The sequence below is a fragment of the Kogia breviceps genome, chromosome 15, assembly GCF_026419965.1.
Source record: "Kogia breviceps isolate mKogBre1 chromosome 15, mKogBre1 haplotype 1, whole genome shotgun sequence".
Classification (NCBI taxonomy): domain Eukaryota; kingdom Metazoa; phylum Chordata; class Mammalia; order Artiodactyla; family Physeteridae; genus Kogia; species Kogia breviceps.
In genome coordinates this window covers 65846914-65861386 of record NC_081324.1, presented here as the reverse complement: position 1 = coordinate 65861386, position 14473 = coordinate 65846914, and the positions used below count along the sequence as shown (strand labels likewise).

Here is a 14473-nt window from a genome sequence, read left to right as displayed (position 1 = left end):
CACCATGTCCACGATGTTAGTTAGCACAAGCTGTTTTTACAGGCTGACATTCCTTGTCTCTCATTCTCACACCACAACTCTGACTGCTCCAGGGCCAGGGTCCTGACTTCTGAGTTCCAGTTTGTTAATATTGCACTATACTATCTACCCAAAGATATTGAAAAGGGAAATTTAACTTGTTGAAACAGAATACTTGGAAGATGGGTTAAATAGCAGAATGGACAGAACTGACCTTAGTGGATGGAAATATGAAGCCCATGAATTATCCTAAAATGTACGAAAAAGAGGTAAAGTGATAGAAACTGTGAAATAAAATTCAGAAGACATGGACCCAGGAAGGCCAACATTCATCTCTTTGAAGTTCCAGAAAGAAAGTAGGCAGAATATGAAGTGAGGAAGTAATACAAAAAATAGCAAGCAGTTGGTAGGTAGACTATTCAAAGAATTCCTGTGAATCAACAAGGAAAAGATAGCAGGAAACTATTAGGGACAAAAGGACAAAGAATATAAAAAGTCTTCAAAGAAAAAGAAATCAGGAGATCATAAAAACGATGATGTCTGCAATACAGTGGAGTAGGCCACTCCAAACTCTCATCCTCCAATAGACACATTGAAAAATGAGCAGAATGGGGACACATATATATGTATAACTGATTCACTTTGTTATAAAGCAGAAACTAACACATCATTGTAAAGCAATTATACTCCAGTAAAGATGTTTAAAAAGAAAGAAAGAAAAATGAGCAGAAACTGTCAGAACCAATTTTGTGAGAATTATGGAAAATGATTTATAAAAGTTTATAGCAACCAAACAAGCATGGAATCAAGAAAAAGTCACTACAAAATGGTAGGAAGATTTTGTGGCAATCTTACTGCCCTTCTCTTACCCTCTCTCTGTGTGGTGGCAGTCTTAAAGCAGCACCAGTCATAAATTTGCACCAGTCTTAAAGTAGGGGTAGCTCATGTCCCCAGTGTGAAACCATTTCCCTAGTTCCAGAGGGAGCAGAGCAGTCCACGTTCACAAATTATTGTGTATGCCCCTTCTAACCTGCCTAGGGGGCTACCTGAAGGACTGACACTAGGTGCATCTCTGTTTCACCTAACTCTGAACTCAGACTGGAAAAGCTTGAAAACACTGCAAGCCAAACTTGCAAAGACTCTTGTGTTGTCAAAACACAACAGACTGCCTAAGGCAAAATCTGGGAAAAGGGTCTCTGGGAAAATAAGACATCCAAAAACAACCGTATATACTGGGGAATTTAGAAAGCCATATTTATGACCAGCGTAAGACACATGCTTAGAAAAGACCTGAGAAGACCCTAAGCTTTCACCTTGGTCAGATCCGGTGCAAGCCTGGCTAGGAGTTGAAGGAGGCCCCCAGCACAGTCAATTTTAAAAGACTGGGAGAGCTTCTGTCACTCAAGGAAATCTCTATTAAAACAGTAGCTGAACAGAAGCTAAGGAACAAAGACTTCTGTGGCCACATCAATAAAGAATATGGCCATTGCAATAATAGTTTGGGGAAGTCACTAAACAAACAGACTTCTGCACCCTTCAACATCTAATACAAGAGTAAACTCAAGGGAGAGGAAGAATTTGATTTTCAGTTACCACAGTATAATAGTCATATGTCCAGTTTTGTAAAAAGAAAAAAAAATTACAAGACATATAAAGCAACAGGCCCATTCCAAGGGAAAAAAAGACAGAAACTTTCCCTGAGGAAGAGACAGTAAAATGATCTAGAGTTGCCAGGAGTTCGGGGATAGGAAAAGAGGGCTGAACAGGTGGAGCAAAAGGGATGTTTAGAGCAGCAAAAATATTCTGTATGTTATTGGGACAGTGGTTAGGTGACATTACGCACTTGGTAAAACCCATAAAACTGTGTGACACCAAGAGCAAACTCCAATGGAGTTTAGTTGATAATAATGTATCAGTATTGGTTTATGCAGTTTTACCAGTTGCCCAAAACCAATGCAAGATGTTAAAATGGTGGAAATGTGGGGGGAGTAGGAGGAATATGTGGGAATGATCTGTAGAACTGGATTTTTATCTGAAGGAATTACACACCTCCTTGTAATTAAAACCCAGACCAAAATTATGTCAACTGTGTATTTACAGCTCTACCCCTGCTCGTGGTTTCCAGCCCCAGAAGAGGTGAAAAACTAGAGAGTGAGGTTGGGGGTGGGAGGAGTTGGTCCAAAGAGGCCTAATCAATAGGAGCTGCATCTCATCTGGGATTTTCAAAATCCCAAAGGACTGAGACCAACGAGATGGTAGCAGTAGGAGGGAGGGAGTGTAAGAGGTAAGAATTCAAAGAAGGAGATATTGGCCATTCAAGTAACTGAGAACAGTTGCTTTTAGCCTGTGCTGTGGGTTGTTGGGGGTAGAGAAGGCTCCTAGGAGGAGCTCCTTGGAAAGTGGCTGGAGAGCAGGAGAGGCAGGTAGAGACGAGACCATTGTAGTGACCTCAGGGGATGTAGGGTCATTGTCGGACTGTAAGGTGGGGGTGACACGCTCCCGTTGGCCTTTCCACACTAACTCTCCAGCTGCAACGGGGATAAAATGCACAAGTCAGGGAGGTGGGTTTGTGTGTCTCATCCTGGAAGGAGAAGGTGGTGGCCAGATCCAGGTTAGTTTGGGTGGAGACCGGGGTGTGTGAGGCGGGGCTAAAGGCGGTCTCACCCGCTGGGCTCAGTCCATCCCAGTCCTAAGGGAGCCTGGGTGTGGACCACAGGGGACGCTGTGCGCCTGCCCCTGAGGGTCTGTGGGGGGACTCTCAGCTGGGAATCCAGGCCCTGGAGCCCTGCCTTGTGCCCTCTGCTCTGTGCTCACCGGTCCAGCCGCTGTGACCACCCAGGGCCCAGGGGAGGCTCCCCAGCCCCACCCTGTGCTCAGGTCTCACCCAATTTTGGCCCAGGGTCCCCGGGGGAGGGGTCATTTGCATGGAGGGGTCCTCTGCTCTCCCATGAGGGACAAGGTAAGAGAGATTCTGTGCAGGTCCCCTGTGGGCTCAGAAGCAGAGCTGGGGCGTCTCCACCATGGCCTGGACCCCTCTCCTCCTCGGCCTCCTCGCTCACTGCACAGGTGAGAGGCGGTGGAAGGCGGGAGAAGGGATTCGGGGACACCTGGGCCGCTTTATTCCTTCTCGTGGAGAACATGCTGTGGACAATGGCCCAGACGCACTTCTCTGTGTGTCCCCTCCTCTGTTCCAGGGTCCTGGGCACGGTCTGGGCTGATGCAGGGAGGCTCCCTGTCAGGTTCTGTGGGACAGAAGGTCACCCTCTCCTGTACCGGAAACGGCAACAATGTTGGAGCTAATATCGGGAACTGGTACCAACAGATTTCTCACGGGGCCCCCAAAACCGCAATGCTCAAAGTTTCTCTGCCCTCAGAGAACAGCCAGACCTGTTCTCTGGCTCCACGTCTGTCAACACGGCCTCTCTGACCATCTCTGGGCTCCAGCCTGAGGACAAGGCTGATTATTACTGTTGAACATGGGATGACAGCATCAGTGGTAACACAGCGCATCTGACCCATGGGGAACTGAGACAAAAACCCACCCCCTCTCCCCGTGATCACCCCCATGACTGCCTGTGACAAATAAGGAGGGTGACCATGGTCCACCTTACAGCATGAGGATCTGACTGTCCAGCACCCACCCACTTTAAAGGGTCAGCGACACAGGCTCTGTCTCATACTGTTTTCATCATAGTTTCATTGAGATATACTGTGCATGCCAACAGGTTCACTGGTTTAATGTGCACAGTACAAGGGTGTTTAGCATGTTCACAGAGTTCTGTAACTATCACTATATTCTATATTCTTTTTTTTGGGCCTTGCAGCGTGGCATGCAGGATGTCAGTTCCCAAAGCAGGGACTGAACCCATGCCTCTGCTCAGTCCTAGGGAACCACTGCTCCACTTTGTCTTTACAGATTTGCCTGTTCTGGACATTTCATATAGATGGAACCAGAAAATAGGTGTCCTTTGTGACTGTCTTAGTTCAGTTAATTCTCTTGCATAACATTTTGAAGTTCCATCCGTGTGGGTCAATATCCATTTTTTATTGCAAAATAATACTCCATTGTATGAGCTCACCACCATTTGTTTACCCTTCAGGGACATTTGAGGTTTTTTTTTTCTTCTCTTGGCTATTATGCAAAACGCCGCCAGAAATATTTGTGTACAAGTAGTTAGGTGTTGTTTTGTTTTTGGTGGAAGTATGTTTTCACTTCTCTTGGGTAGATACCTAGGAGTGGCATAGCTGAGTTCTATGGTAAGTATGCTAACAGTACATTTTGAGATTTGAGGAACTGTCAGATGTTTTCCAACACGGCTGCCCTGGTTTGCATCTCTACCAGCAATGTATGTGGGTTCCAATTTCTCCCCATCTTCACCAGCAACTGTTATTATCTCTCACTTTATTTTATAGCCCTTCTAGTCTGGGTGAAGCAATATGTCATTGTAGTTTGCATTTCCCTAATGACCTCTGATGCTGAGCCCCTTTTCATGCTCTGTAGGAGGCTCTGAGGCCCTCCCCGTGGATCACTGTCCTTAAGAACCTTTAAAATGAGTCAGTGCTGAAATCACACACTCAGCTTGTTCCCCTGGACTCAGCAGAAAGCCCTTGTTCAGGGACAGAATCGCTCTCAGAGGCCAGGGAATGGGTGGCATGAGGCCCCCTCCTATGTAAGGACCACTAGGCAGGAGTGTTCTGGGGTCTGCCTGGGGGGCACTGCAACTTCAGGCTCACACCTTCCACAGGGCTGTTCTGGAGCTTCCCCTCTGAGCACAACTCTCCCTGTCACCACTTCAGGAAAACACCAGCCCAGCAGGCGACTCCCTGATCCCTCAGCAGAGGCCCCTCCCCAGGGAACCAGGACTTGGACGCAGCTTGGATGCCCCTCACCTCCCCCACGCAAGACCATTGTCAGGAACCACTCAGTCCACATGGACTCCGACAACCTGACAAAGAAAACGTACAGACATCCCAGGAAAGATGAACATTCCATACAGGGGATAAAACAAGACTTGCATACATGTAGAAACAGATCCATTCATGCTCAGGATGGATTGCAATGAAAAAAATCTGAAAATTATGCTTATTTAGCTTATCAATAGTTTCTATCTATTTAAAAAATACCTGTCAGAATTTTGGAGAAACTAGACCTTTTTTCTAACATTTGTGTGAAAAAATTTAAATCCAGGAATAGCCTAGGACATTTTACAAATGAACAAAAATGAAGAGGGATATACATGACTAGATAGTGACACATATTTACAGCAAAAATAAAGATTGTGAGGCTACTATAGAAACCACACACAACAAACAGACAAGCAAAAATCAATGTACACTGTGTGGGAATCCCAGGAACTGGGAACCACCCTGGATGTGTGAAAGGAGACAGGGACCAGGTGAGCTGCAGAACCTGCTGAGCCTTCAGGTCCTCAGGTCACTGTGAAGTTGTGCTCTGTGACCCACAGGGGGCACCATGGGACTGCCCTGGGGTCCCTGCACAGCTGCTCAGGGAGGACCTTTCACTCCAGGAGCTGGCATGGGGGCGGGGCCTGTGCTCCCTGGTGGGGACTCAGCAGTGTGTCCTCTCTGGCTGGCAGAGGCCCCTGAGCAGGGACGTGAGTGTTCTCAGCAGGTGCTTCCTACTAGGGGGGGTCCCAAGGTGGAAGCCGCCCTCCATCCCCCTGAGTCTGGGCTGTGAGCTGAGCTCCAGCACCAGGGCTCAGGGAGGGGCAGGGCGGGCCCTGGGTGGACATCCATTTGCACGGGAGCCCCTCCTCTGGCAGAGGCTGGGGGAGAAAAGGAGGCCTGGGGCAGCCCAGCCCCACTGTGGGGACCAGGGGGCTGTGAGCACCATGGCCTAGACTCCTCTCCTGTTCGTGCTCCTGTCTCGCTGCACAGGGAGGGCCAGGCCCCGGGGACCAGGTCTCAGTCCCCAGCCTGCATCAGCCCGTGTGGCTCAGACTCCTGGAATCTTTCCTCCAGCACCTGCCCCATCTCCCCCCGTGTCTGTGTCTGCAGGGTGCCTTTCCCAGCCTGTGCTGACTCAGCCACCCTCCCTCTCTGCATCTCCTGGAGCATCAGCCAGACTCACCTGCACCCTGAACAGTGGGTACAGTGTTGCCAGCTATGTTATAACCTGGTACCAGCAGAAGCCAGGGAGGCTTCCCTGGCACCTCCTGTCCTACAACTCAGACCCCATTAAGGACCAGGGCTCCGGGGTCCCCAGCCATTTCTCTGGATCCAAAGAGGCCTCTGCCAATGCAGGGTTTCTGCTCATCTCTGCGCTGCAGCCCGAGGACGAGGCTGATTATTACTCTGCAATCTGGTACAACAGTGCTCCCCACAGTGACACAGGCAGATGGGAAAGTGGAACAAGAACCTTAGCCTGTCAGAACCTTGTTCATGACAACTTTTAAATTTCACATTAAATTGTATATATACAAAGTGTACTTGGAAGTACATTCTGGCTTGTAATGGATCTACTCCTAATTTTTAATTCCACCCTTCTTAATCTCCTAAAAACTTAGAACAAAAATAAAACAAAATAATTCATGATGGCACTGAAATACTGCCTGCTTATCCATGTGTAAGCAACCAGAGAGGTAGATCCGGCCTTTCTTCTTACTATAAAGAAATGAGTCATTCCTCATTTTATCTTCAGCAGAGCCCGGGGACCAGCCCAGCAGGTGGGCCGTCCACTACAGCGTGGACTCTGCTCCTTGAGGGTCAGAGCAGAGAACTTGAGGTGTCAGGGGCACAGCTGACACCTGTCAGGACCCAGGGGCCTCCCGGGAGTGGGTTCTCCTGAGCCCACAGGTGCTGGCTGTGTCCTCCTCTCCTCTCTACCCCATCAGAGCATTTCCAACACTGCAGGGTGGCGGTGGGGCTGGGGACCGTCAGGAGCAGGGACTCCCCACAGTACGTGCCTGTGCCCCTCCCCCTGTGATGCTCCTGATGAGCCCAGATCCAAGGGCACCGTTTTCTGCTCAGGGAGCAGCAGGGACATTGGGAGTTAACATGGCAATGGTGACAAGAGCTCCCAGACAGAACCCCTACGTTTTTGACCTGGGACAGAGATGAGTGGCACTCAAGGGTTCATCCCTATTCTCTGGCTCCTGGTTTGTCCACTTGGCCTCCTTGATCACCTGTGGGTCCAGTCCTGATGAGGAGGCTGATTATCACTGTCACACAGCTAATCACTAACCACCACCACAAGGGACTCCTGGGTTCCAGGGAAGTAAAAATAAAAGATCTGCCCAAGTGGCCCTCTACCAACCCCTTGCATGCCCCTGGCTCCTGGTCCAGGCTTTGTGCTCCTTCCCTGAACCCTGACACTTAAGGAAACTAGATTCCTCCCTTTCTCTGGAGATTACACTTGGAGGAGCTCCTTATCTCAGGTACTGGGAGACCCTCCCCATTAGGACATGGCTCTTCATAGCAGCACTATTCACAACAGCCAAGACATGGAAGCAACCTAAGTGTCATAGACAGATGAATGCATAAAGAAGATGTGTATATATATATATATATATATATATACATACATACAGTGGAATATAACTGAACGATAAAAAAGAATGAATATGCCATTTGCAGCAACATGGATGGATCTAGAGATTATTATACTAAGTGAAGTGAGTCAGACAGAGAAAGACAAATATCATATGATATCACTTATATGTGGAATTGAGAAAATGATACAGATGAACTTATTTACAAAACAGAAATAAACTCACAGACATAGTAAACAAACTTATGGTTACGAAAGGGAAAAGGGGTGGATTGATAAATTAGAAGTTTAGGATTCAGAGATACAAACTACAACATATAAAATAGATAAACAACAAAGTCCTACTGTATAGCATAGGGAACTATATACAATATCTTGTAAAAACCTATAATGGAAAAGAATGTGGAAAAGAAAAATACATATGTGTGTGTGTGTGCTTGTGTGTGTAACAGAATCATTCTGGCATACACCTGAAACTAACACAACATTGCAAATCAACTATAATTCTTTTTTTTTTAAAAAAAGGACGTGCTTCTCAGATCTGTCCCCCTTGCCCAATTTCTCCACTTTCATCCCATGATCACTCCCACTTTTCTGCATCCAGCTTTCGTTTGGGATGATATGGACTAAATATCATTGTTTTGGACACAGACCTGATAAACCCAGTCCCATTAAATCTATGAAGTCTTAAAAAATGAACTTGATCAGCTTCCAGTGAAGATCAGGTAACAGGTCATAAGGGTTTCTAAGTCCAGCAATGGACTTCTCATCTAAAAAAACATGATAGATATGAAATTACCTATTTTCCCTACACTATCATCAATACATTTGTATAATAGGAAAATAATTTAGTATGAATATTTTTCTCCTATATGAGTTGAGGTTCTCAAACACACGTGAAAAAAATCCTGTGAATTTTATTAACAGCTAATTTACCAACAAATCTAACATGAATAGCAAATCCTATTATCACTTTACACGGAGAAGTACCAATTTTGTTCCTTATCTTCCCCAGTTACTGGAGAGATTCTATCCTCCCTGGTCCACAATCCTTCCTGTTGCCTCTGCTCCACAGCAAACAGTAAATGGAAAGGGGTTTTTAAACTTTCCATGACATTCACTACAAGGTGTACATACACAGTATTTTTTTTCTTTTTTCTTTCTTTTTTTTTTTGCGGTATGCGGGCCTCTCACTGTTGTGGCCTCTCCCGTTGCAGAGCACAGGCTCCAGACGCGCAGGCTCAGCGGCCATGGCTCACGGGCCCAGCCGCTCCGCGGCATGAGGGATCCTCCCGGACCAGGGCACGAACGCATGTACCCTGCATCGGCAGGCGGACTCTCAACCACTGCGCCACCAGGGAAGCCCCATAGTGTTGTTTTTATTTCCGATAATGAGACACAAGTTTTCTTGCTTTGTTATATCTGATATTGCAAAATATCTCATAATTTCATGGTGATACTGTGACCTTTCTCTTTCAAAACCTGCAGTTAAATTGAAGGGACTCCATATAATAGATGCTTCTTACAGCAAAAGTTGTTGGAATTCAAAGCCTGGCTGTGCAGTTCTGTGTGTCAGCACCCCCAGCCCTAGTCCCCCAAACCACTCCTGGGACAGAGATCGGGGCTGAGTCAGGGGAGACCCCTGTCCCCTCACAACCCAGACATGGGCTGTGATGTCCCAGTGGACTCACTGCTGGAGAAGGAGTTGCTGCTAAGCTCCTCCAAAGAAGACAAGCAGGGGTTTCACTGAGGAAGGAAGAAATGCCCCAGGGATGGGGTGAGATTTGGGATGGCCTAGATTTTGGGCAGGAGGTGAGGACACCCCATCTCCTCCTTCAGCTCTCAGGCTCTCCAGGGAAGAGATGGAGGACCAAGGTCACCAGGGTCGTGGGGAGAACATTTGGTGAAAGACGTCACCCCCATCACTCAGTGTCTCATCCCTGTGCTGTCCCCGGTCTGTGTGAGGTCTCAGCATCTGCCTCCTTCAAGACCTCCCACAGGGGACATCAGGGGACACTGGGCACAGAGAGGCAGGAAGCTGATTTGCTTGAGGCCCCTCCTCCTCCTAATGGGTCTCAGAGGCGTGAAAAGGCCTGAGGACCCCACACTCCAGCTCAGGAGGCTGAAGAGTTGGCGTCCTGGGAGTGTCCCCACTATGGTCTGGATGATGTTTCTGCTCGGGCTCCCCACTTACAGCTCAGGTCAGGGGCCAGGGCTGTGCATCCTTGGAGGCACCTACAAGCAGGGCCTCAGGGGACATTGTCTCCATAACAAGCCCTGTCTCTCTCCTATCAGTTTTAGGGGTGGATTCTCAGACTGGTCCAGGAGCAGTCACTTTTAGTGTCTCCAGGAGGGACAGCCACCCTCAGCTGTGGCCATAGCTCTGGGTCAGTCTCTACCAGTTACTACCACAGGTGGTACCAGCAGACTCCGGGCCAGGCTCCCCAAACTGTTATCTACAACGCAAACAGCTGCTCCTCTGGGGTCCCTGGTCGCTTCTCTGGATCCATCATTGGGAATAAAGCTGCCCTCACCATCACAGGGGCCCAGCCCAAGGGCGAGAACAAGTATTATTGTGCTCTATATGTGGGTAGTATGTTCATGTAGTGATTTATATCCATGGGGAAGTGTGAAAAAACATCCTCATATGCTCAGAGGGCTCAGCCCTTAGAGACAGGAGAGTTATGGATTAGAAAAAAAAGAACAAACTAAACCCCAAATAAATTTTAGAGCAGAGAAAAACCAAATACAGAATACAAAAACAATAGAAAATCAAAACAAAACTGAGTAGGTTCCCTGAATAGATTTTTTTTTTAATTAGACAAACCTTTAGTCAAATTGACTAAGAAAAAATATAGATGACTCATATAGCTAAAATCATAAAGAGTAAGCATTACTGCCAATTAAACAGAAATAAAAAGGATTACATGAGAGTTCTATGAACAACTGTACCCCAACAAATTAGATTCTGTAGATGAAATGGACAAAATTCCTAGAAATGTACAATCTACCAAGACTAAGTTATGAAGAAATAGAAAATGTGAATAGGCCTCAAACAGGTAGAGAGATTAAATCAGTAATCAAAAACTTCCTAGGAGGGGCTTCCCTGGTGGCGCAGTGGTTGAGAGTCCGCCTGCCGATGCAGGGGACGCGGGTTCGTGCCCCGGTCCGGGAGGATCCCACGTGCCGCGGAGCGGCTGGGCCCGTGGGCCATGGCCACTGGGCCTGCGCGTCCGGAGCCTGTGCTCCACAGCGGGAGAGGCCGCAGCAGTGAGAGGCCCGCGTACCACAAAAAAAAAAAAAAAAAAAAAAACTTCCTAGGAAAGAAGAAACCTGAACAAGATGGCTTCACTGGTGAATTATACCAAAGATTTAAAAAAGAATTAACAAGTTCCTTCTTAGTGCAGTAAGCAGTGCATCAGTCTCATAAAAAAAGAATTAACAAAAATCCTTCAAAAACTCTTCCAAAAAGTTGAAGAAAAGTCCAAAACTACCTAGCTTAATCTATGAGACCAGCATTATCCTGATACCAAAGACCCTGCAAGAAAAGAAAACTACAGACCAATATACCTTACGAAAACTGATGTGCAAATTCTCAACAAAATACCAGCAAACTGAATTCAGTAGCATATTAAAAGGATTCTATACCATGATCAAGTGAAATATAGTCCTGGAATACAAGGATGGTTCAACACACAAAAAATCAATCAATGCAATACACTATATTAACACAATACAGGAAAAAAACCCATAATCATCTCAATTGATGCAAAAAATCACTAACAAAATTCAATACCCTTGCATGATATAAACACTCAACAAACTATGAATAGAATAAGCTTACCTTAACATAACAAAAGCTACATATGAAAAACCTATAGCTAACCTTATATTCAATGGCGAAAGACAAAAAGCTTTTCCTGTACTATCAGGAATAAGACAAGGATGCCAACTTAGAAATGAAGAAGTAAAATTATCTCTGTCTGCAGACAATACAATCTTTTATGGAGAAAACCTTAATAATTCCACCAAAAAAAGTTAAAATATAATTCAGCAAAGTTGCAATGTACAAAATTGACAGACAAAAATATGTTGCCTTTCTGTACACAAACAACAAATATAACCAGAAAAGGAAATGAAGAAAGTAATTCAATTTACAACAGCATCAAAAGAATAAAATACTTAGGATAAATTTAACCAAGTTGGTGAAAGACTTTTTCATGGAAAACTAAACCACACTGCTGAAAGAAATGAAAGAACACACAAATAAATGGAAAGACATCCCTTGTTCATGGACTGGAAGACTTAATATTGTTAAGATGTCAATACTACACAAAGTAATATACAGATTACTTGCAATTCCTATCAAAATCCCAACAATGCATTTTGAAATAATAGAAATATGTGTCATAAAATTCATATACAATCTCAAGGGACCCCTCAAATAGACAAAACAATCTTGTAAAAGAAGAACAAAGTTGGAGTTCTCACACTTTCTGATTTCAAAATATACTACAAAGCTACAGTAGTCAGGGGACTTCCTTGGCAGTCCAGTGGTTCAGACTCCAAGCTTCCACTGCAGGGGGCACTTAGTTCCTGGTCTGGGAACTAAGATCCTGCATGCAGCACAGCACAGTCAAAAAAAAAAAATCTATAGTAGTAGGCCTATAGATAAATAGAATCAAATAAAGAGCCTAGAAATAAACCCTTACATACATGGCCAAATGATTTTCAACAAGGGTGCTAAGGCCATTCAATCAGAATAGGACAGTCTTTTCAAATTGTATTGGGAAAACTGGATATCTACATGCAAGAGAATGAAGTTAGACACTTACCGTTCTCTTGTTGCAGAGCACGGGCTCTAGGTGCACGGGCTTCAGTAGTTGCGGCACATAGGCTTCAGTAGTTGCGGTGCATGGGCTCTAGAGCGCAGGCTCAGTAGTTGTGGCGCATGGGCTTAGCTGCTCAGCAGCATGTGGGATCTTCCAGGACCAGGGATTGAACCTGTGTCCCCTGCATTGGCAGGAGGTTTCTTAACCATCGCGCCACCAGGGAAACCCGAAAATAGCTTTTAACCAGAGGAAAGGGAGCCTGGCCTTCTTGGAGGAATGGAAGGAGAAGCAGATGGCTGGAACAGAGGTTCAAGGGAGAAGGTGGATTCTAAAATTCTTTGTTAAGCCTCAGAAAGATTGAAGGTGATGCTTCACAGCATCATTTAGTCAGGCCAAGGCCCTCCAAAGAGTTAGGGGTGTGACTCAGCGGTCATCTCAGTCACACAATAGGACTTATACAAAGCTTAAGGGTGTTATCCCTCAGCTATCTCAGCAGAAAACTAAGACAGAGTAGGCCTTATCTTGAAGAGATGTGTGGTTGTGGCTTTGGAGTGGAGTTCTTTGGCATGAACACCAATAAGATTAACAAGAGAAACACCAAGTTTTTAAGAGAATATATTTAAGAAGTGCCTCTAGCTTGGACTGAAAGGACCAGAAACAGTACAAAATAGAGAGCTTTGGATTTCTGCCTTCTACAAGCAGGAACCAGGCTAGGCAAAGACTACTTCACTGTAACCATGTATTACATGTATTACATGGAAGCATGTCAGAGGGCAAAATCAAGAATCCAGAGATTGAAGCCCAGAAAGTTTCCAGGTCTTGAATCCTAGTCCATGAACTGCCAACATGTACCTGGTGGGATTTCAGAATTGCTACCCCACTCCCCTTTTGGAACAGGAGTGTCTATGAAGGTTATCTATGCCATCCCACCACTGTATGTTGGCTGTGGAAGTGGACAGATTAACTCATCTCTTTTGTTCACAGGTCTTCAGATCTAGAGGAACTATACTTGAGATGCTGCACAACTGAACCCTGATCCATATCTGGACCTGATTTAGATGATAAGATTTTGGACTTCAAGTTAATGCTGTAATGGATAAAACTTTTGGAGGCTTTGGGGGGGAAATGCATTTTGCACATAGGAGTTATGTAAACAATTTGTGGCCAAGTGTGTACCCTGGTGCTTTTAAATTATGTCCACAAATTCTTTCCTTCAAGGGTGGGCTAGATTTAGTGGCTCACTTCTAATGAATGGAATGTTGTAGAAATGACAGTGAAATGTCTGAGACAAGGTCATAAAAGGCATTGCAGCCTCCTTGCTCAGTCTCTCTAGAAGCCAGCTTACTCATATCTTGAGAACACTTAGGTAGCCCAGTAGAGAGGCCCACATGAAATTATGGAGGATTTCTCCCAACAGCCAGCAAGGAAACTGGAGTTTCAACAGCTATGTAAGTAAGCCATCTTGGAGGGAAATCCACCAGCCCGTCAAGCCTTCAGATGACTGCAACCTCATGAAACCCAGAGCCAGAACCACCCAGCTGAGTTGCTCCTGGATTCCCAACTCTCAGAACCAGTGTGAGATAATATTTTTTAAGCTGTTAGTTTTGTGGTAATCTGTTATGCACCAATAGTTAATTAATACATGCTAACTTTGGGCTATGTCTTTATCCAGGGGCTCTGCCCGTTTAGTCCAATTTTAGCAAGAATCCTGCTGAGTTAGTTCAGGAAAAATCCCCCACCCTTGATCTGACCACCCTTGATATCAGATTAAATTCCTCTCCCCTCACCTCAATATCTCATCACCCTGGCATGGCCTCAGCAATGATCCCATCAGTGGGTTTAGCTAGAATCCACCCTGACCCCTGATGCTTCCTCTAAGTAAGTTTCCATGCACTGACACCCACCCTGATCCTTGGCTATAAATCCCAACCTTGTCCTTGCTGGAAGGAGAGTTAAGCTCAATCTCTCTCCTCTATTACAAAACCCCATTGTAGTAGTCTTCCCTTGAATAAAGGTTTTCTTACCACCTTTAATAGGTGTTATGAATAATTTTTAACATTTCCAAGTTTTGTTACTAGGAATTACTCTCAAATGAATATTTTCATACCTTTAC

General features: G+C 45.5%; 1 protein-coding gene across 17 annotated transcripts in view; it reads right to left on the bottom strand.

The window, feature by feature from the left end:
* LOC131742384 (zinc finger protein 280B-like) overlaps positions 1-14473 on the bottom strand; it is a 152196-nt gene that overhangs the window by 116534 nt on the left and 21189 nt on the right. The window contains exon 3 of one of the 17 annotated variants that reach the window (XR_010836802.1): positions 12364-12656. The exons of the other annotated variants lie outside the window; for them this stretch is intronic. The gene's annotated coding sequence lies outside the window, so the exon portion shown is untranslated. Of the gene's footprint in view, positions 1-12363; positions 12657-14473 lie in introns of those variants that run through there. 17 annotated transcript variants of the gene reach the window in all.